Below are 23,746 nucleotides of genomic sequence, written 5' to 3'. Positions count from 1 at the left end.
CTGCAGATGGTACAGAGGGTGTGGCGCCCCAAGTGGCACGGATTACCAGCTGCAGGCAGGTAGGTAGAACCAGGTGTAATCTGAGAGTGAACTGGAACAGGCTGGAACCACAGCAGGGTAGGAGTCTTCAAGGGCTCTGGAACAGGTGGGCTACCTTGTGCCAAGAAATAGTCTCTGGTAGCGGAGGCAGGAACTGGCGGAAGTCTGGGACTGGAGCAGACAGCGGGAACCATGATGCAAACCGAGGTCATGCAAAGGAGACAACCAGAATAGCCGAGGTCTTGAAGCAAGCCAGGGTCATACACAATAGGTAACAGAAGCACGGTCAGTGGAAGAAGCCAAGGGTCAAACCAGGAGCAGGAGATCAAACGGAATCAGGAACAACCCGAGGTCACAACAGGAAGTTCAAACACGAAGCTGAGAGATAATCCAGCGATGAGTCTGATCCTATGACCACCTTTTATAGTCCAGCAGAGGGCAGTGTCAATTGAGGCAGGAGCGACCATTGCTATTACTGGCAATGTTGCCAGTTCTCCTACTGCCATTTACCTGACACTCACTCTACAAATCGAATATATACGGATAAACAAAACATACAAAAAAAAAAAACAAATCAAAACAAATCCAAAAGGTATATTTGTATATGCATTCATATAATAAGTATTTCACGAACAAACATTGCCCTATCCCATGAGATGGAGGGGAAGAAAGAGGAGGAAAAAAAATTAAATTATAAAATACCTCAGTTAAAAACATTGGGTGTGTTCAAGCTAAAGGGAGACTTCAGGCAGCAAACTATCATGCTGGCCTTAAACATGAATGTGGAACAACCCTCAGTTCAATTATCAGATGGAAAACAAACTCTATAAATCAAAAACACAAAGCAAACAAATCAGGACATTCACAAACATGGAAATTATCCATATATTTAATGATCCGTGACTAGGCACAGATGTAGTCGCCATGCCCGACCCTACACATGCAGATCAGACTCAGACTAACCTAAATTGGGTTGGTTGCTACATATCAGTGCAGTTCCTGATGTAGTTCCTATGATGTTTTTTCTGACTCAGACACAACCTCTATCAGGGACATTCTTGACCCTCTGGATCTATGGATAGGATTGATCCTTATTGCTGATAAGTAGCAACCTACCCAATTCAGGTCAGTCTTAGTCTGATCTGCATGTGTAGGGTCGGTTAAATATATGGAAATTTTCCATGTTTGTGAATGTCCTAATTTGTTTGCTTTGTGTTTTTTGATTTATTGAGTTTATTTTCCATCTGATATTTGAACTCTGGGTTGTTCCACATTCATGTTTGAGGCCAGCATGATAGTTTGCTGTCTAAACTCTCCCCTTAGTTTAAACACACCCGCTGTTTTTAATAGAGGTATTTTATCATTTTTTCTCTTTCTTTCTTCTTGCTCTTTCTTTTCCTCCATCTCATGGGATAGGGCAAGGTTTGTTCATTATATCCCTATTAAATGAATGTGTATACAAATATATGGTACTTTTTGTATTTGTTCTGATTGTTTTTTTTGTATGTTTTGTTTATCCGTATATATTAGATTTGTAGAGTGAGACACAGAGAAGGAAGCCTTGAAGAAGCGGTTTGCACCACAAAACATGTTGGCAAGCACCTTGTAATACACCTACACCCTATCTGATTACTTTCAATGTAGCACTGATTTTATATGCTATATGTATGTGGGGCCTATAATTGCCCTTTTGTCAATTGATGTGTTTGTATTAATAATTTATTTTTGGACATTTTTCATATTGATGTATAGTTAATTTAAATACTAAGGGCTCACCAGTTAAACACCAATTGCTATGTTCCTCTTTTTCTTTAAGCTTATAATAAAGCTTGACAACAGAAAAATAATGTGCTTGTGGTATAATAGATTAAAAAGAAGCTACACCACTAAAAAGTGAGATATTATTCACAATAAAAGTTTTTTTAGAAAAACAGTGTTGCGCTGAGATCAAAAAACAAACAGTGAGTCCAAGCGTCAAACTCCTAACACAAGTGAAAAGTCCAAAAAATTGTGAGAAGTGAGAAAATGTCTGTATTCCAAACTTAGAGTCCCTCCTGTTACAGAAGGTCAAAGCAATCTACTGCATCTCATCCACTCCTGTTCCATCATGGAAAACTATATGAACTGTTCAAGACCAAGCACTACATGCTTTTCTGCATTGAAGTCTATTGAATCAAAAAAGCACCCTTTTGCATTTAAAAATTCCCCGACCCTTTCCAAAAATGCAGAGGCACAAAAATGCATTGATGTGAATGTGTTCCATAGGAACCCATGTTAAAGATAATGTCCTGCATTTCTGCAAAAAGCATGAAAAAACACCTTGGTGTGAATGGAGCCTTGGAGACAGACAAACTCAAACTTGGAGATATCTTTCATTAACTCTGTGTCAAACACTGGACTATTTCTACCTTTGTATCTGGTAAAATGTATTATGTACATTTCATTCAGAAATTAAAACAAAACAATTAAAAGAATACAGAAGGAACTGCTCAGGGCTAGTTTTCATCTAGGCATTTTTGGGACAAGGCACTCCATTGTGTAAGTCTGCACTTTTGCCAGCAACCTAGTGTTTTGCATTTAATGTGCTTTAACAAAATCGTTATAGGCAGTGCTAAAAACTATCTAAAAATATGTGTATACTGTATAAAAGTGATATTACTCTAATACCAGCAACCATACCCATTATTATTTATACAGGACTTGTCTTCAATTAGGTTCCTGGAAGGAGGAAAAAAAAAACAAGAAATGTTTTCTGAACACAAAGAATGGCACTACCAACTCTGTATCCTCTCTGCCAGTCAATCATGAGCTAGCCTACAGAATATATACATCTAAATAGGAAAAAAAAAAAGGGGGTAAACCTGGCGCACAACTGGGGAAATGAGTGTCCAAAAACTTCCACAAGCTCCAATACAGACATATGCTACTTAAATAAACACAGTAGCCTAAAGGTATTAAATTGAATTGGAAGAGTCCATATAAAAAGTCCATGTACATACGTCTCCATATGCTACACTCCGCAGGCTGCTCTGCAAACAAGTAGAAGGGACTTGTGACGAGCTGCAGGAAGAAAACAGGCGCCACACTAAGTGCAGTATGTCTGGATAAAACGTTTAATAGACCAAATAGAAAGGTACTCACAAACGATGGTATAAAAACAGCATAACAGTAGTAAAGGGAATGGTAATCCCAGTGTCCGAATTCAGGATGGCACAAGCGGTCTCAAAGCATAGGGCAGTAACGAGTGGATGATCGATACTTCCCATCTACTGGGGACACAGCGCTGGCCGCTCTGACGTCACTTTCGGGATGCGTACTGGCGCCGCGTTGTCGGAGCATGCGCTCCTTCCTCAGGCCGATAATGCGCCATTTTGCTCAAGGGCTTAAGTAGACAAGGAGGCAGAGCCAGCTGGGTCCTAAAGAGTGCCAATAATTCTTACTCAAGTATTATCCAGACATACTGCACTTAGTGTGGCGCCTGTTTTCTTCCTGTATACATCTAAATATAATGACTCTTGGGCTAAGACACTCAGAACTGAAGAATCTGCTTGGATAAACAGTTTATTCCTTTGGATTAGAGCTTTCCTTTAATAAAAACAGCTGAAGTTATTTTCTGTATACAGATTTTATCAGTACCAAAAGGAAAAATTAAACATTTAAATAATTAATCAATGATAAAAATCTGCCTTTATATTATTAAAGGCTTTGCATGTTGTATGTATGTTGTTCCATAAAAAATTGGTGCCAAACTCAAGTTTTTGCAGCACACTGAGAATACTGGCAGTAGATCTCCTGATCTGTCATGAGCATGGAGAGTGATGGTCTTCCTCAGTAAAATTCTACCAGATTACACCTCAGGGGAATGCTAGTTCATGAAGACCAACAGTTCCAAAAATGGAACCAAATATCTTCTAATAGCAGTGAGAGGAATTCCCAACTCAACACCGTTTCTGAGCTCGTTCATCCTGTGGAAGGACAAAAAAAGAAAAAACAAATGATGTTTAAATGACTCTAGACCTCATTTATCTAATTTCAAAAAATATATATAATAAAATATGTATTATATATAATAATAATAGTGTTGTGAAGTCACCACAGCCCAGTCATTCAAGCGGCCAATTAAACAGAATCCTGAAAGAAGACTGGGTGAAGATGGAAGCCCCTGGGACTAGCAGAAACAGTGAATCTAGAGGGCTTTATTTGGCAGGCAAGGCTGCCATAATATGCTAATACGGGGTGCCTACAAACACATTATGGCATAACCTACCTAAGGGCCCTTTAAAAGAAAAAAAAACAGGTTTGATACTGCTTTAACCACTTAAGGACCAGGCCTATCTCTGACACTTGTGGTTTCCAAATTAAAATCAGTATTAAACATCAATGCCTGACCTCACAAATGTGCTTCTGGAAGAATAGTCAAACATTCCCATAGACACATTTCTAAACCTTGTGGACAGCCTTCCCAGAAGAGTTGAAGCTGTTATAGCTGCAAAGGGTGGGCCAACTCAATATTGAACCCTGCGAACTAAGACTGGAATGCCAATAAAGTTCATGTGCGTGTAAAGGCAGGCTTCCCAATACTTTTGGTAGCATAGTGTATTATGAACTGTAATAATAGTGTAGCATGAACCCTTAAAGTGATTGTAAGGTCTCATGTTTTTTTTTTTTTTTTTAAATAACAAACATGTTTTACTTCCCTCGTCTGTGCAGTAGGTTTTGCACAGGGCAGCCCGGATCCTCCTCTTCTCGGGTGCCTCTTTGCTGCTCCTGACCCCTCCCTCCCGTCAAGTGCCCCCACAGCAAGCAGCTTGCTATGGGGGCACCTGAGCCTGAGGTGCAGCTCCCTGTGTCCATTCAGACACAAGGCTGCTATTCGGGCCCTGTCCCCTCTCTCCCCTGAATGGCTAACTGACTTTGATTGTCAGCAGTGGGAGCCAATTGTGCCGCTGCTGTGTCTCAGCCAAGCAGAAGGGAGAATCCCAGACAGCCGAGGGACTTGTGGACATTGCTGGATAGAGATGGGGCTTGGGTATTAGGATGTGCTGGGGTGGCTGCTACACACAGAAGGCTTTTTCTCTAATGCATATAATGCATTAAGAAGAAAAAAAAAAAAATTCTACAACACCTTTAAAGAATATGTTAGCCCAACTTTTCATATTCTTATGTGTGTATATTGTACCATGTACTTGTGTCAAAATGTATCCTGTCCTCTTTGTATTGTTTCCTTTATGTTACATTTCTGGTGTTGCTGTCTGCCTGCTTTCCTATTTCAAACTGACCATGCCAGGCATGAGAACACATTCCTTCTAGTGTGGCCAGTTACCTGGATGTGCTGGGAGCACAGTCATGCCATCCTCCATTTATTAGACTTGTACTAACATTCCCCCCTTCCTGCACAGCCATTCATTGGGAAGATTAGTGTACTGTTTTTGCGCCACCCCCAAACTCTCCAAACCCCTTATTGCAGCTGAGAACAGAGAATGTGTGATCACTTATTCACATATATTACTATCACATATTCATATTCATGGGGAAAAAACAGAACCATGAGGCCTAGTTTAAAAGAAACCAGCATTTAACCACAGTAGCTCTTCTAACGTGTACATCACTGAACACAAGCAGCTGTGCAAAACCTTACTTATGCCCCTTTTTCCATTCGTTTTTTTTTTTATTTGAGAATTTATCTGGTTTGTACATTAAGGTATACATATAGCCCATTTTTTTTATTTTATTTCAATAGAGTAGGGAAGGGTTAAACTCCCTACCAGGTTATCTTATGCTGCCTGTGTTCTGCTGAGAAGATTCCCCTTCAGTCTTGGATAGGCAACAGAAGTGAAAAGACGTCTCTCCAAAATGAGGGGAGTTCTCCTCTTGGACAGTTATCACCAGAACATTTGTCCTCGTTGGAAGATTTTCACTTACCTTTATGCTCTCGGGAAAACTATAAAATTTTAGATTTTCTCTTACTTTCTATTTGGCTGACAATGGGTACCAAAAAAATAAATAAAAAGGTGAATTTCCCCAATGGGGGACACAGACAGCAATTTAAATGTGGCAAAGGGCATAAGGCATGGGTGTCCAACCTTTTGGCTTCTCTGGGCCACATTGAGTGTAGAGAAATTTTCACAGGCCGCATATAAAAAATATACTATATTTAAGGTATACAAGTAATAAACCGCCACCGTGCCCTTCCCGTGCTGCCGCCCCCTCCCCAGGACTAATTTATCACAACTAGAGGATGATCCCTTCCGAGGCAGCCTCTGCCTACATTTAGTTGGAAGCCACTGTGGCCGTGCCCCCATCAAAAAAAAAAATTGTCAGGGGGCAGTGGGCCGCATTGCCTGGGGCTCTGGGCCGCAGGTTGGACATGCCTGGCATAAGGCTTCCATAATCTTTCCAAAACTCAAAATAAAGAGTTGCCTTTACATACACCATACTTTTTGTTATTTGTATTATCTCTCCAGTAAGTTGGCTGCCTGAGCTCAGTGCTGACTGAAGGGGCTGTCAGGATCACATGAAAGCTTGAAAAAGCTTTGAAAGCTTAGCAGCCTGGAGAAAACTATTCTTATCCTCCCTAAGAGCATGTAGTGAACAGGAAAGCCCAGACTCCTAGAAGTAAAACAGAGAGAATACTAATCTATATACTTTAACATTCAGGAGTATGAGGCAAGTATCCAAACCTTTACCTTAACAGCCTCCTGCAGTTGGGAGAGAGCCTCTTCATATCTTTGCTCAAATTGTCTCAGGTTGTCCCTCTTCACCAGTTGTTTCTGAAGCTTTGGTACTCCAGCTTCTTTCAACATGTTGAAATACCTCTGCTCCTGAGGGAGTAACATGAGTAAACGAAAAAAAAAAAAAAAATCAACAGGCTAAGAGCTCATAATTAATGTTAGATTATAGGTGTAAATTATTACAAAAGTGCTGTAACACTATGAGAGAAGATAGCTAGCCAGGCACCTTTTTTCAGCTTACATTTAGTAGGTAAAAGACACCAACAATCCTAGTGGAATGAGATCTGATAGGGAAAGAAGGAACCCTTTCCCTAAGGACGTAGGCCCTGGAAATAGGTTGTGTGATCCACCTGGCAATGGTGGAGTGGGAGGCAGTATGTCCTCTATGAGACCCTGTAAGGGGAAAAGGGACTCAGTGTTGCGAACTGAAGTTGTGGCCGCCAGGTAGACCCTGACAACTTCCAAGCAGTGCAACAAAATTTATGTTGCATGTTTATGATCAGGATTTGTGAGTAAAGAGACAAGCATTTTGCCACTCTCTGGCAGGGACCTCAAACCCCAATTCTCTGTACCATAGCCTGGTGAACATGGGAAGAGTACTGTGAGTGTGAGCCAGTATTGATTTGTGTATATATCACTGATAGGGTGTGGCGGGGGACCTCCGGTAGAAGACCCAAAAGGTTCAAAGTCCAACAAAGGTCTATGTATTTGGTTTGAGGCAAAAAACGATTTACAATAGATTGACAGTTGGAGTTTCGTCAGCCATGTTATCGAAGAGGACGAAGCATCGGGGTGGGTCACGAAGGACCAGTGCAAAACATATACAAAAGAGTGTGCTACGGGCCAGGAAGATCTGTCATACATGCCAAAAACCGCCGCCTGCCTGCCTGCCTTCGAGAAGTGTAGGGTTGTTGAGTAAAGGAGTTATTGGACTTGGGTCAGAGGAAAGTGCATAACATCTTCGCCAACTATATCAAATGTGGAGCGCAGCCACCATCATAGGGGAGAGTGTTACAATAAATTTAAATGAGGTATTGTGGCCCCAGAGGAGAGTACGGAGGTCAAGAGGTGACATATCTTGCTCCACCAAGGTAGAGGCTTTATTTAAAAGGGGGAGTAAACCACTCTAGCAAGCGTGATACAATCGCAAAAGTGTGATATATTTCGAAGTCTGGGAGACCAGTTTTGCCCTCTGATTTTGGATAGCATAATAACTTATGCTTTAGTCTGGGGTTGGCCCTCGCGCCAGATGAATCGAATTGCGAGAGAATGAAGAGTATGAAAAAAAAAAAAAAAAGTCTGGAAGCCCAATTGGTAAAGCCTGAAAAATGTATAGCAATTTAGGAAGTACATTCATTTTTAATATATTAATGCAAACAAACCAAGAAGCCGGTATATATCCTGCCAGAATTCAACCAACCCCCATATTTTCATGAGAAGTGGACTGTATTTAAGGGCATAAAGATCTGGTATATGTGCCAGGATGGCGGTACCCAGGTAAGTGATAGCTTAGGGCTGCCAAAGGAACTGAAAATTTGATTCACGGCTGGATAGGGTACTAAGAGGTAAAAAAAAAAAATGTTTAAGGCCTGTGTTTTGGTGAGGTTTAGCCTAAAGTTGCTGAGTAAGCTAAATCAATGTATTTCTGCTATAATAAAGGGGAGACTGATATGCGGCTGTGTAACTTCTAAAAGAAGGTCATCGGCATAGAGGGATAAATTAGAGTAGGCTGAAGGAGTGTGTATACCATGTATACCATGTATAGAAAAGTTGGGATGGATAGCCTGGGCAAGATGTTCTATAACAACGGTGAACAATAAGGGCAATAAAGGGCAGCCCCGATGAGTGCCGATTGTAATAGAAAGTCTTTCAGAACAAATCCCGTTAACCATTACCATGGCTGAAGGAGTAAAATAGAAGGACATAATGTGGGAGAGCATTTTAGGGCCTAGACCTATCTGGAGAAGTGCCTGTCAGAGAAAAGATCAATTGACCCTCTCAAAGTCCTTCTCCACGTTGCATGTTATTACGTTGGGCATATGCAAAAAAGATGAAGTGTTTTAGTGGTATTGTCCCTGGCTTCACGTCCAGGGTTGAAACCCACCTGGTCCCTGTAAATGATGGTAGGAAGCAGAGGAGATAAACGGTTTGTGATGATTTTAGCAAATAACTTTAGGTCCACATTCTGTAATGAGATTGGACTGCAATCACTGCAAATAGAGGGATCCTTCCCTGGTTTAGGAATAACAGCTATTTGAGCTTGTAGGAGAAGAGAAGAGGGAAGGTGGGCCTCATTCATGGACTCATAAGCTTTGGACAAGATTGGATAACTCCCTATTCCTTTCTCTATGTATCTGTATCGTGTGCGAAGCACTGTGGGTTGGCTATTCATAGCCAAGAACTGGTCCCAAAACATAAGGAAAGCCTGTCTTACCTTATCCACATCACTGGGCCTGTTAGGGGTCCAGCACCTAAAACAGAATTCAGTGCCAGAAGCAAACATTACATGCCAGCCCCATACAGTGAAGGCTGTGTACGGTCCCCAAGACTTAACACTGAGGGGTATTAATCTGGAAACTGCTATATAGCACAGGGCAATTAGCAGTCAGAATAAAAAGGAATGGCTGAAAAAAAAAAAAAAAGAAATATTTTCAAAGCAGAAGAGGTCCATCCCCTAGGGACACTAGTAAGAAAAAAAACAGGGGTCTCACTGAGTGGTTGGGGTTATTTTAGTGAACATTAGGGGCATGTACTGATGTATTGATCTACAAATGGTAAAGTATTGAATCAGGAAAGTATACCTGGATTTTCAAAAGCATTGTAAATGCGAGACCCGACTTCCCTGCACGAGCCGTCCTGCCCACTCTGTGATAACGAGAACAGCCAAACTTTTACACAGGAATAAAGATTCTACACAGCAAATTTTTATCTCACAACTAAATTTTTCTGTAAACAGCATCACAGACCTTTCGCTTTCCATAAATAACACAGTAATCATAAAATAAACAGTTATACCTTACATTACCAAAACTAAGCGCTGGGAAAATTGAACATTACAAAAAGTATTTAGTATGTATATATATATATATATATATATATATATATATATATATATATATTACACACACACACACACAGATTTTAGCAAGCTAGATTTAGATAAGAAAAAAAAAATAATGCACATGAATACTGCGTGGATTAAAGTGGTTCTAAAGCCAAAAAGTTTTTTTTACCTTAATGCATTCCCTGCACTAAAGTGGTTCTAAACCCTCTCATATACCCAGTGAAGTGAATAGCCTCAGATGATACACAGATGAAACAAATCCTCCTACAAAAGTTTTACTTGCTTAAATGCAGTCTTCTCTTTTGTATAACCCTTCAAAAGTACTGATTTTAGAATAAATCCTTCTGCATATTTTAGTATCACAGAAAAGGGGGTGGAGAGCTGTATTTAGAGATCTGAGGCACTGTGTAAGAGCTGATTGGAGAAAAAGGAACACCTCCCCCTTTCACACACCTCAAAACTGTGTTCTGAATAGACAAGCGGTGTGCTGAGCTCTCCTCCCCGACACAAATTTTATCTTATGTGTCGGGAAACTTCTTAGAAGTCACTCATGCTGATAACAGAGGAACAAAGCACCAGAGAGAAACAACACTTAGAGCTTTGGAAAGAGACAAGTAAACACTACAGATATGTGCTTTGTTCAGATTTCATGACTGAGGATTACAACCACTTTAAGGTAAAATATGTATTACAGCTTTCCGTCTTTCCCTACTTCCCTAAATACTCGCCTAAGTTCCCAGTCGATCCAGTGCTGTGCATGGCTGCCTCTGTTCTCTCCCCTGTCTTCCTCTTCATCCAGGGACTTGGACAGAAGTAGGAGCCATTAGCTGTCAATCAATTGCTGTGGGGAGGAAGCAGGGGGCGGGGCCAAAACCGTGTGTGTCTATGGTGTGCGGCTCAATAGACACACACAGGTCGGGAGCGAGCATGCACTGTGTTCCCCCCATAGCAAGCCGCTTGCCATGGGGGCACACAGGAAAGAAGAAGAGAAAACTGAATTTTTGTAAAATCTTACCTGTAAAATTCCTTTCTCTGAGTCCTCCGACAGTCGCCGCCTCTTCATATTCGTCACATATGGGGGTATTAGACTTTGCTCCGAAGGAGTAGCTAGGCAACAGAATATGTTAACATTAAAGCTTTTAACATATCCCACCCTCAAGGGGTGGTCCCCTCAGTCAATACCCTCCTACTTCCTGCAACCATATCTCAGTTTTAGTGGAATAGCAGTAGAGTATACAACCAAACCCCAAAAGAGGGGCGGGGGCGGCGACTGTCGGAGGACTCAGAGAAAGGAATTTTACAGGTAAGATTTTACAAAAATTCCGTTTTCTCTTACGTCCTCCGACAGTCGCCGCCTCTTCATATTCGTCACATATGGGGACGTCCCAAAGCAGTGCAAACATGAGGGGTGGGAAACACATCCGCGCCGAAAGGCAACGCAGTCTCCGCATCAAAGAAAGGAACCTAACCAAAGGAAGGAAACCAGCTGGGCTACAGTAAAAAAACAATTGCTCAACAGGAGCAACATCCCAGGAAAAGACAAATAACCAGGGGATAAAACTTTATCCCAACAGCCAGAGGTCCCCAACAAGGGACCCTAGGGAATTGCCGCACTAAGAACCTTGTGGCCAAAAGAAGCATCCGCCGATGCCTGAACATCTACTTTGTAGAATTTTGTGAAAGTGTGTACGGTCGACCAGGTCGCCGCCTTACACACCTGGGCTACAGAAGCCCCATGACGACAGGCCCAAGACGTACTCAGAGATCTAGTAGAGTGCGCCTTCACAGGCACAGGGGGAACCTTCCCCTGCAAGGCATACGCCTGTTCAATGATCTGCCTGATCCATTTGGCGATGGTAGAGGCCGACGCCGCCATGCCCTTCCGAGGACCCTCAGGAAGAACAAACAAGGAGTCCGTCTTTCGAAAAGACTCAGTGGAGTTAAGGTAAACCCTTATCGCCCGAACAACATCCAGAGAATGTAATCTCACCTCCTTAGGATGTGTAGGCTTCGCGCACAGCGAAGGCAAGACAATGTCCTCATTAAGATGGAATTCCGAAACTCGTTTCGGCAGAAAAGAAGGATTAGGTCGCAAGACCACCTTATCCAAATGAACAACCAGATACGGAGACTTGCAGGACAAAGCTGCTAGCTCCGACACTCTGCGAGCCGAAGTGATCGCCACCAAAAAGGCGACCTTTTTGGACAACATAGACAACGAGATCACCCTGATCTGTTCAAAAGGAGCACGTTGCAACACAGACAGAACGAGACTCAAGTCCCAAGGGGGCAAAGGATCCCTCCTAGGAGGAACCAGATGCCGCACACCCTGAATAAAAGTGCCAACCAAGGCGTTGGAGGCCACGGGACGTTGAAACAGAACGGCCAGCGCAGATACCTGACCCTTAATCGTAGCCAGCGCCAAACGCTGATCGACACCTGTTTGAAAGAAGGACAGCACTCGGGAAACCGAGTACGTGCGGGGTGAAAACCCCCTGGACTCACACCAGGCAAAATAGGCCTTCCAAGTACGGTAATAAACCTTCCCCGAGGAAGACTTCCTCGCGTTGATCAAAGTATGAACGACCTCTGGGGAGAGACCCTTCTCCTTCAGGACCTCGGTCTCAACAGCCAGGCCGTCAAAGCCAGAGACTGTAAAGCAGGATGGTATATTGGTCCTTGAGACAGGAGATCGTCTCGAAAAGGCAGATGCCACGGGGCGTCGACCGCCAGATTCACGAGGTCTGCGTACCAGGACCGGCGAGGCCAGTCCGGTGCCACAAGAATCACCGTGCTGCGTTCCGAGTGTAACCTGCGAAGGAACCTGGACAGCAACTGAATCGGTGGAAACGCGTACAACAGCTTGTACTGATGCCACGGGGCCACTAACGCGTCCGACGCGTCTGCCCGAGGGTCGCGCGTCCTTGCCACGAACCTTTTCACCTTGTTGTTGAGACGAGACGCGAACAGGTCCACATCTGGAAGACCCCACTTCGCGCACAACATCTGGAAGACAGCCGGGTGGAGAGACCATTCCCCCTGATCCAGGGTCTGGCGACTCAGATAGTCCGCCTGCCAGTTCTCCACCCCCGGAATGTGCACCGCATGAGTCTCGGCCCAAGACAGAATGTCGGCCACTTCTCGAGCCGCTCGGGCACTCCTGGTGCCCCCTTGGTGGTTGATGTAAGCCACCGCGGTGGCATCGTCCGTCTGCACCCGAACCGGGCAGCCCTGCAGCCGGTCCGTCCAGCGATGAAGACAGAGATTTATCGCACGTTATTCCAGAATGTTGATCGGAAGGGAGGACTCCCCCTCCAACCAAGTTCCCTGGGCGGACAGAACGCCCAGAACACCACCCCAGCCCGACAGGCTGGCATCCGTGGTGATTACCGTCCACGAGAGAGGACGAAACGACTTGCCCCCGGACACCATCGGGGACTGGAGCCACCACAGAAGGTCTCTTCTGGTGCGATGACTCAACGAGATCTGAAGATCCAGAGATTGAGGTCGCCCGTCCCACACGGACAGGATCTCCGCTTGGAGACCCCGCGTGTGAAACTGTGCGAAAGGAATCGCCTCGAAGGCCGAGACCATCAATCCCAGACATCTCATGCACGTCCGCAGGGACGAGCACGGAGTATCCCTGAGGGACCTGACTTCCTCCTGAAGAGTTCTGAGTTCGTCTTCCGGCAGGAAGACCTTCGCCTGCACCGAGTCCAGGATCATTCCCAAGTAGGGAAGACGAACCGACGGACTCAGTGTCGACTTTGGAAAATTTATCGTCCACCCAAACTCCTGTAGAGTTTGCATCGTGACAGACAGGTCCTTCTCCAGACCCTGGCTGGTCGCAGACCGAACCAGAATGTCGTCCAGATACCCCAGGACAGAAATGCCCTGGGCTCTCAATAATGCCAGAACCGGTGCAAGCACCTTGGTGAAAACCCGCGGAGCCGAGGCGAGACCAAAAGGCAACGCCACGAACTGGCAGTGATCCTCCGCAATGGCGAATCGAAGGTACCTCTGGTGACCCTCGAAAATGGGGATGTGAAGATACGCATCCTTCAAATCGATGGAGGCCATGAATTCCCCTGGAACCAGGGCAGCCACCACCGACCGCAGGGATTCCATGCGGAACTTGCGAACCCGCACAGAGCGGTTCAGAGCCTTCAAGTCCAGAATTGGACGAACCTTGCCCTCCTTCCTGGGCACGGTGAACAGATTGGAATAAAACCCCCGAAATCTGTTCCGATGAGGCACCGGAACCACCACTCCCTGAGCCCTCAGGTCCCGCACCGCCAGGTGCAGGTCCCGCAAACGCTCTGGAGACAGTTGAAGATTTGAGGGAAAAAATCTGCTCTCCGGCCGAGAGAGAAACTCGATCTTGTAACCAGATCGAACGATCTCCTGAACCCATCTGTCCCGCACGCGGGCCAACCAGGGTTGAAGAAAACCGAGCAAGCGTCCCCCCACCCCAACACCGGGTGAGGGCGCCCCTTCAGGCCGCACTGTTATGGGCTGCGGATCCGGATTGACCGGACTTCTGTTTCCCAGTCCAGGGCTTCTTTTGAGAGCCTTGACCTTTGAACGGTTTTCCCTTGTAGTGCGACCGAAAGGCACGAAAGGACCCCTGAGGGGGCCGAAAATTAGCATGCTTCTTCCCAGAAGCCCCCTTAGCCTTGGGGAAATGGGGCAAGAGAGTGCTCTTACCTCCAGTGATTCCCTTAATCAACACATCCAAGGACTCCCCAAAAAGGCGAGACCCCTCATAAGGAAGATTGGCTAAGGTCTTACGTGAAGATTGGTCCACCGACCAACATTTTAACCAAACCAGGCGGCGAGACAACACCGCCACGCTGTGTACACGTGCAGCCAACGGGACTAAGTCCAAGTCCGCATCACACAGATACATGACACCCTGGTGGATTTGATCCACCATATCCAGAGTCGCCGACGAGGCCGATTCGGCCACTAAGACGCGCCTAAGCATCTGCGTCCAACTTGCGACAGCCTGGGCCGCCATGAGAGAGGCAAACAGAGCCTTAAGCATAGAACCCGTAACAGAATAAGTGTGACGGGCAAGAGACTCCAATCTCCTATCCGTGGCATCACGGAACACTGGGGAATCCTCTGCAGGAATCGCAGTGGATTTGTTTAAAACCGCAATTGCGTGATCCACTGGGGGAGGCACACACCACCTTTCATCAGTGGAAGGCGAGAAAGGATAACGCAGCTTGAACCTACTTGGCACAGCAAAAGGTTTGCGTAGATTGCGCCATTGTTCCTTAACAGCGCGCTGAAAATCATCATTGCAGGGAAAAACCTGCGGCGTTCTGCGTTTTCTCTGCGTCCCATAAGCCGCCAAGGCAGCGGGGGGACACACTTCATCCTGCAAACGCAGCGTTTGTTTTATGGAAGCAATCAGATCATCCATGATTGCAAGCTCTTCAGGCGAGCCAGGGGGAGAATTATCAACCCCTTCAACTTCAGCCTCCACCTCGGACCCCACTAGATCCAGGGAGGAGCGGGACCCTGATAAGGAAGCCCCCGCCATAACAACCCCATCACCTTCATCCTCAGAATCAGAGGAAATAGCAACTCTGGGTCTTTTAGTAGATTGAGCAGCCACCAGCATCTGCACCTGAGCAGCAAGGCCAGCCACAATAGTGGCTAAATCCCCCCCTGGGGGGGAAACAGCGGTCCCCTGGCTTTCCACCAAGGCGGTAGGAAATTTGCCCTCCTGAGAATCCATTGCCCCAATATGCCGGATAATAAAGGGTTAACTGCCCCTTTAACAAGCGCGGCGAGCGCAGCCCACCGCACCACACACAAGCACAAATGAGACCCCCACAGGGACACAAAACTGACACAGGCAATGGATAGTAAGGATAAGACCTGAGGAGACCCTCGCCGCTGCTGCTGCCTCGATCGGTGTTCCTGGAGAAGAGGAGTGATGCTGCCAGGGCGCTCTATGAAAGCCTATGGGAGGCTACAAGAAAATGGCCGCCATGCATGTAAAACATGCGGCCGGAGCGAGTGTAGGCAAAATGGCGTCGTTTGGCGCCGAAACCGCCGCTCCACAGTGCAGTAATGCACACATGTCTATACATGAAAAAACATGTCAGATCGCCGCAGCGATCGCTGTATAGTGCCCAAACATGCCACAAAACATGCCCCACAGCACACAGCTTTTCACACTGACAAGGCTGACACACAGCTCCCCCCCCCCCCCCTTGCAGCCCACAGCATGCAGCCGAGAGATAGGGAGACAAACAGTGTGAATAGAGACAGGTTACACAGTCCCAGACTGACACCCCTCCAGACAGACAGGTCCCCACATAAATACACTTACCTCACCGTGGTGTGGGGGACCCGCACAGGCGAACAAGCCGCTGCACATGAGGCAGGGAGAGTCGCATACAAGACGCACCGAACATGGGTTAAGAAAACGCACAGCGTCCAGTGAGGTAGCCACCTCACCAAGCATCCCTGCACCGAACAGGGATGGGTCGTTCACTGTGCCAGGAGCATTACCTGGCTGAACGCTCGATGGCAGACTGGGAAGCCTCTGACCCACGACCTGCGACCAGGGGGATCAGCCCGAGACCCAGTCCGCATGATCCTCTTCATCCGAAGAACTAACTAATGCTGACAAAAAGAACAGCTAAGTAAAGGTAGAGAGAAAACTCAAATAAAATATCAAAAAAGAAGAAAGAGTCTGGGGCACAAAGCCCCAGCACAGAGAGAGCCAGCCACTCCTGACAAGCTAGACATTAAAACTGAGATATGGTTGCAGGAAGTAGGAGGGTATTGACTGAGGGGACCACCCCTTGAGGGTGGGATATGTTAAAAGCTTTAATGTTAACATATTCTGTTGCCTAGCTACTCCTTCGGAGCAAAGTCTAATACCCCCATATGTGACGAATATGAAGAGGCGGCGACTGTCGGAGGACGTAAGAGAAAGATTACCAGCTGGGGACCCCAGAAGAAAAGGTTTGGGGCTGTTCAGTGCAAAACCATTGAACAGAGCAGGTAAGTATAACATGTTTGTTAATGTAATTTACAAAAAAAATTTCCTTTAGTAACACATTAACTCAAGTGATTTGAAAGGTTGCTCACATTACATTTACAGAAGCGAGTATAGCATGCTAGGGACTTCTAATCTTACAGAGTAGAAGGCATATCAGTGGGTTTGCAAGGACTTTTAGCTCTACAGTGACAGGCCAGAAGTCACTGGGTATTGCCATAAGCATCTGTGCGCTGTTTCTGGCTGAACAGCGTATTTCTTCTATTTGATGTGTGAAAGCAGAGAATATAGTAGGTGTAGTTAAAACTATAATCTGTATCAGTTCCCTCCTCAAAACACCTTTGCCAAAGCTGGCTATACACTAGTAAATGTTTGTACGAAAACTCATCAGAACAATCAATGTCTTGACAATGTCATTCGATAGCACTTCAAAATGTTGTTTGCTTTTAACATTCAATTTTGTAATGGAAGTTTCATGCTTCTTTTGAAATGTTTTCATCACTGTAGTTTGACCCCACTAACCTTCCTGAAATGAAAGTTTTCTAATAAAAATCTTCTAGGTGTATAGCAAACTTGATAGTGCTCTGATTGGATAGTGCCATGGAGAAGTGTTCCATCCCAAGCAGGAAGTAGAAGAAAGTGCTATCATTACTAAACACACTAGGAGAGCGTCTAAGGGAATGGGACACAGCTTTACTGGCATGGGCACAAACACCATCTCGCAGTAAAACAGTGCAGTAGCAACCAATCAGCAGTTCCTGTGTTCCACATAGCTTGTAAAAAGCCTTCTGAGCATCTCCTATGTTCCTACTTGGCACATAACTAGCACAATGAATTTAATTTACACCGATTAGAAGCTTTGATGATGAATTTGATAAAACTGATGGTTAGATAGATGTGAGCTAAAAATACCCCATTCTGTGTGCAGTAAAAGACAGACACACCTGTGAATGTACGTTCTGATGAACTGTGGAGCGTCATAGTTTATTATACACTTTACTCCTTTAATGTCTATTCCTCTGGCCGTGGCATCTGTACTTATTAACCTGTACAACACAATGAAACAAAGAGCTATCAGAAACAAACATTGTATAAGCAAGCAGAGTATAGTAAAAATGGCAATTGCCAGGTACACTATCAAACTACATGAAAAACCAATAGGTGGATGAGATTTTCTAAACTTTGATATTTTACGCAGAACAGAAACACAACACAATACATCCACCAAGAAAAAAAAAAAACAGACCAATGAAACAAACACTCACATGTAGATGGACACAATTACTGACAACATATGGACACAGATGGATACAAGACTGATGAAATATAATGCAATCTATTACATGTACACAAACTCACAAAAAAGAAATAAACCTGAGATAGTACATCATGACAAGTCACAGCTGTAGCTTCCCCTGCTCAAACTCTTTCAGGGTCTTCTTCCTCTCCCCAGGGCTGAGACGAGAAGAGAATTCAGCCACAGTAGTCCCTCCAAAGAACTTTACAAGAAGGAAGAGGCTGTCAAACACAAAGAGGTATCAATCAATCCATTGACGGTTATGTTACCACAACAGCATATAAACAACACATTTTGTACAGTTTATTGGGAGCATGTGTAATAAATATTTTATGTAACCGACTGCTGGTCATATCATTACCTTGGGAGATTTAAATATGCTTAAGAACATTTTAAAAATGTGTTTAACTTTAATCTTCAGTTTAAAACTGGTTATACTTATGCCGCACATTGGATAAACAAAAAAGCTATATATCTATAACATACTGCATGAAGAGGACACTAAACTTCCTTATATGCTGTGTTGGGAGGAGGATTTGGGTGAGGAACGAGACCGCACAGAATGGAACTCTCTAGCTCAGCTTAACTCTAAATCCATACTTAACCACTTGCCGACCGTCGCACGACCATATACGGCGGCGGTCAGCCCCTCCTGGGCAAAGTGACGTAGGGGTACGTCCCACGCCCACGAGCCTCTAGGGGGCGGGCGCGCTCTCGCCTTCGCTCGTTCCCTGACATCCCCGCGCGAGTGACCGGCGGCTCCGATGTCTGCCGGTCACTCGCGATCTCCCGCAGGAGAGGGAGAAAGGCAGGCGGCTGATTTAAACACAGCTGTCTGTCATTCTCCCTTAGATCATGACAGAGGCTATACGATCCTGCTATGTAGGATCGTATGTCTTTGTTATGATCTAACAAGCCACGCCCCTTGACAGTTAGAATCACGCCCCTAGGGACACACTTAACCCCTTGATCATTAATAAAGTTAACCCCTTCCCTGCCAGTGTAATTTTTACAGTAACAGTGCATATTGATAGCACTAATTACTGTAGTAAGGTTACTGATACCCCCCAAAGTGTCAAAAATGTCAGTCAAGGGTCCGATCTGTCCGCCACAATGTCGCAGTCCCGCAAAAAAAAAAAAAAAAAAAAAAGAAGAAGAAGATCGCAGATCGCCGCCATTACTAGTAAAAAAAAAACAAAAATTACAAATCTTTCCCGTAGTTAGTAAACGCAATACCTTTTGCACAAACCAATCAAAATACGCCTATTGCGATTTTTTTTTACCAGAAATATGTATCAAAAAACAAATTGGCCTAAAATGTTAAAAAATTTAGATTTTTACATTTTTTTTTTTGAGAATTTCATATAAAAAAAATGTTAAAAATATTATTTTTTCAAAATTGTCGCTTTTTTTGTTTATAGCGCAAAAAGTAAAAATCGCACAGGTTATCAAATACCACCAAAAGAAAGCTCTGTTTGTGGGGAAAAAAAAGGACGTCTATTTAATTTGGGTACAGTGTCGCATGACCGTGCAATTGTCCGTTAAAAATCACGCAGTGCCGAATCGCAAAATAGGGCCTGGTCTTTGAGCAGCCAAATCCTCCGGGGCTTAAGTGGTTAATACATCTTTAATAGAAGCTAACTACAAGGTGTTTTTACGGTGGTACATGGTCCCGGTCAGGTTGGCGGCGGCGGTTCGGGCTGCATCTCCCAACTGCTTCAGGGGATGCGGACAGGTGGGCTTCGTCTTCCACACCCGGTGGACTTACTCGAAAGTCAGACGGTTCTGGATCCCCACATACGATTTTATATATTCTCTAACACATATTAACCTAGTGAAATCTCCACAACAGGCACTACTGGGCAAACCGGTCGAGGGGATACCAAAACACACTAAACACCTTATAGTCTTTATATTTACGGCCGCTAAAATTGCAATAGCCCGGTCATGGCGGACTCTGGTGGTGCCGATTGAGTTGCTGAAGGCACCACCTGGATCATGATAAATGAGAGGATGGTGGCATTGCTTAATGACAAAATGCACCTCTTTGAAAAAACTTGGGACCCCTAGGTACGATATCTAGCTGGTCCCCTTAAACAGAGGGGGAGCAGTTGACCACCAGGACCACATGATTGGATGTGAACTCCCGATTCTGGGGATATGGGCCTGGATGCCGACCCTTTTTCACCACTACTATTCCCTTTTACTATCCATTTCCTACTGCTCTTTCCCTCTTTTTCATTCTCTCTCGATCCCACTATACCTCTCCACTCTCCTCTCTTTCCTTTTTCTTTATTTGCTTATTTTTTCTCTCTCGTATGCTATAATACTTGTCAAAAAGATTCTAGTGTCAAGGGACCACGGTTGGTCCAAGGTTGTCATTGATCATGGCCTCTGCCTCGGCTATGCACTCAGGTAGGTTTCCTGTGGAATGGCTGCTGGTAGATGCCTCCCTGGTTCATTGTGCGATATTGGGGTCGGGGGGGCCGCCTTCCCTCCTAGGCGCAGTAAGTTCCCATTGGGGCGCCAGCCAAAGTTGAATTGGAGGTCATGGGGGGCTATGCTTATGTTAATGTTTGAGCCAGTATTCCACTGTTTATGTTTTCATATCTACTGTTTTGAGTGTACCCTTTTTATTACTTTATTTCATGGTCGTGGCCTGACTGTATTTTTGCACTGTTGTGACCTTTTCATGAAAACTCAATAAAAAAATATTGAAATATAAAACCGGTTATAAAAAACAAAACTAATAAATGGATATCTACTATTAAAACCTGATACAAAGATCATCAATCAAACCAATCAAACTTTAGTTTAATTAGGTCCAATCAGGGAACTGTATATTGTGCATTTATTAATCTTACGTAGACATTTACCCAAAAATTAAAAAGTATCAGTCTAAACACATCTGTTAAGAAGAGGGCAAATTTTCAACCAATAATACCACACTACTTTGGTTGGATGGTGGCCGCGTCGCCCCTTGGTCCATGACACAGATTGCTTTCTAAGGTTTCTTTTGAAGTCACATCTGAGTCTTTGGTGACATTCTTTGATATGCGTATGGTCATTTCACATAGAAGTGTCACTTCCAAAGTTTGTTGGCTAAACAGGTCTTCAAAGGTCGAGATAGCAATCTAACAGCTGAAGGTGTAAATGGCTTTTGAATACAACAGCTGTATACAATATGACTTCTCACAGCATATACATCCAATATATCTGCTTAATCATAAATACATGTTTGATAATCAAATATATTTGCTAAATAAAATGGCTGCTTCCCTTTTCCTCATCACAAGCATAGGATAGTTTTTGAAACATTACCTGACATCATATCCTAAAATAAGGTAAAGGGACTCACCGGTGGGAAGACTCTCTGGAGTTGGCGAAGCAGAGCACACGGGAGAAGCGCAGAGTGTGCAAAAAGTGTAGAAGTATTAGAGGCTTGGGGGTTTGGGTTACAGGGAATGTAATAATGCTGAAGAAGACCAAAGAATGCGCTTTAATAATTTCTTATACATTACTTTATTCATATACATACCAAATAAATAATAATACCAATACACTAATGCAAAAACAATGATGGGCATTCATACAAGTAGAGATCTCTTGTGGAGAACAAACAGTAAAAAATCTGCTTGCCTTCATACATTCAAGAGGCTGCACTGATGACACCTGCCACAACTTTCAGCTCTGGTTTGGTTGGCATTCCAAGTGCTGTACACAAACTGTAATTGGCTCATCCCTTTGTCTATGAAGAAACTAATGATCTCTAAATGATAATAGATTTTTCCTAATACTCACAAGTATTTACTATCAATTGAGAGTAAAAGCATACATAGCTGGATTATTATTAAGTAGGTAATTAGCCTATTACTGTGCTTAAAAACATCAAGCCAAATTATCATCTAAAATGTATTATTTTTTAAACTCAGAATAAAAAAAAAATCTTTCTCCCACACAAATTTTGAGCCTTACCTACTGCCTCATCGGGGATGCCCCTCTCTCAGAGACTCTCTTCTCTCCCTTTTCTCTTCTCATCTATTTCCTTCCCCTCTTTCCTGCCTTTTGTCTTTCGAGACCCACACCTCTACCCATTTACTATCCCATACTTCATGGTAGCCCTACTGTGCTGTGCTCATCCAGCTCATTACCACCACCGCGAAAAAGCTACAGTATAACAGACTATTGGTTTACTGGTTTCAATATAACATATAAAGTCTCAATAAAAGAATTGTATTGATTGAGCTTGCAACCCTTCGATGGATATCACATTGTATGTTTAGACCAATTTCAGTGATTCTACTCGGCCCTTTCATGCTAGGCTTTGCTAGCCATTGGCCACATTCTGTTCGTATCCATCTTTCTAACAAATTCATAAATGCACCACTGTGGTGGTCTACCTTATGTTTAATGTTAATGTTTATGTTTAATGTTTAATCTTATGCTTCTTGTTAACTTGTCAATAAAAATCTTTGAACAAAAAAAACAAAAAAAAAAAAAACAAAACTCTTTCTCCCATGCAGTGGGGCTCATTTTGTCTAGGGGATTTCGAAGCGGAGTGATACGTACCTAATCCGCAGATCCACCAAGCCAAGAATAGTTTCTGCCAATCCTGCCCCCCTCATGTCAGTGGTCTTGTGAATGGACTGTTCCAGGTGTCATCACGCCCATAGACTGTCTCTGGATGGGAAGACAGCAGCAACAGTCCACCTCTGGATGTGGGGAAGCGTGGCTTTCCGAAGGATCAAATAAGTGTAGCCTTTCAGTGTGCCACGAGACAATGCGGTCACAGCCCCATTTTCATGGAGTTATGCTTTCAGTAAGAAACAGCAAGAGCACTGGTATTGAGTAAAGTGTTGTAACCCAAAGCAACCACCGGACTTTAAATTACTTTTCAGATCGGGTAAGCAATTCTTTATGGCTGCTATAAACTACAGGACAAAAGTTTACTGAGTATGTAATTGGGTAACTTTCAAAAAACCTCTGAACTGCTTACCGTTAGGCCCTCTGGAAGTGAGAAGTTTCCAGAAGAGAGAGGCTCCTCTGGGTTCCCAGTAGTGTTCTTGTGTGACTGTTTGTGGATGGAAGAATATAAACGAGGCTGGTACAGGCCTAGCTGTTGAAGCTTCTCGGGATTGTGAGTCAAGGTGGCAGAAAAACGGAATTTTTGTAAAATCTTACCTGTAAAATTCCTTCCTCTGAGTCCTCCGACAGTCGCCGCCCCTCCATATTCGTCACTAATGGGGGTAATTGACCTTTGCTCCACAGGAGTAGCTAGGCAACAGAATATGTTAATATCAAAGCTTTTAGCATATCACACCCCAAGGGGGTGGTCCCCTCAGTCAATACCCTCCTGCTTTCTGCATTCCTAACTCAGTTTCAGTAGCATAGCAGTAGAGTACATAAACAAACCCCAAAGAGGGGCGGGGGCGGCGACTGTCGGAGGACTCAGAGAAAGGAATTTTACAGGTAAGATTTTACAAAAATTCCGTTTTCTCTTACGTCCTCCGACAGTCGCCGCCCCTCCATATTTGTCACTAATGGGGACGTCCCAAAGCAGTGTAGACATGAGGGGTGGGAAAAAAACACAG

At 44.2% G+C, this 23,746-nt stretch overlaps 1 pseudogene across 1 annotated transcript in view; it reads right to left on the bottom strand.

The window, feature by feature from the left end:
* Positions 1-3,694: 3,694 nt before the first annotated feature.
* Positions 3,695-23,746, bottom strand: part of LOC309551821 (ATP-dependent RNA helicase DDX51-like) — a 62,157-nt pseudogene continuing 42,105 nt past the window's right edge. Inside the window, exons 10-16 of the transcript XR_014226139.1 lie at positions 23,152-23,347; positions 21,514-21,630; positions 18,260-18,376; positions 17,803-17,904; positions 9,572-9,635; positions 6,726-6,860; positions 3,695-4,004 (exon numbers count right to left, since the gene is read on the bottom strand). The product of XR_014226139.1 is annotated as an ATP-dependent RNA helicase DDX51-like (transcript). The remainder of the gene's footprint in view (positions 4,005-6,725; positions 6,861-9,571; positions 9,636-17,802; positions 17,905-18,259; positions 18,377-21,513; positions 21,631-23,151; positions 23,348-23,746) is intronic.

Source organism: Pelophylax lessonae (genome assembly GCF_965119305.1).
Source record: "Pelophylax lessonae genome assembly, chromosome: 1".
NCBI lineage: Eukaryota > Metazoa > Chordata > Amphibia > Anura > Ranidae > Pelophylax > Pelophylax lessonae.
Note: the sequence above shows the minus strand (reverse complement) of the source record. Positions and strands in the feature narration are given on the sequence as shown.